This window comes from Capsicum annuum, chromosome 6, assembly GCF_002878395.1.
Source record: "Capsicum annuum cultivar UCD-10X-F1 chromosome 6, UCD10Xv1.1, whole genome shotgun sequence".
In the NCBI taxonomy this organism is placed as follows: domain Eukaryota; kingdom Viridiplantae; phylum Streptophyta; class Magnoliopsida; order Solanales; family Solanaceae; genus Capsicum; species Capsicum annuum.
In genome coordinates, this window is record NC_061116.1 from 192,849,734 (window position 1) to 192,849,965 (window position 232).

Consider the following 232-nt stretch of genomic DNA (forward strand, 5'->3'; position numbering starts at 1 on the left):
AAGTTTTTAAAAAATTATACGTAGGATTTCATCTAATATCAATTTCCTCAGGCATCAAAATCGGTGTAAGTCCATTTTCTTGACATTTAACTTTAAATTCTCTAATTCTCGATCTACGATTATTTCCTTGAATAAAACCAACAACAAGACGAATTTTTTCAATATAAAGCTCAAAAAATTCAAGACCATCTTTTACAATTAAATTATATATATGACATGCACACTTAATATA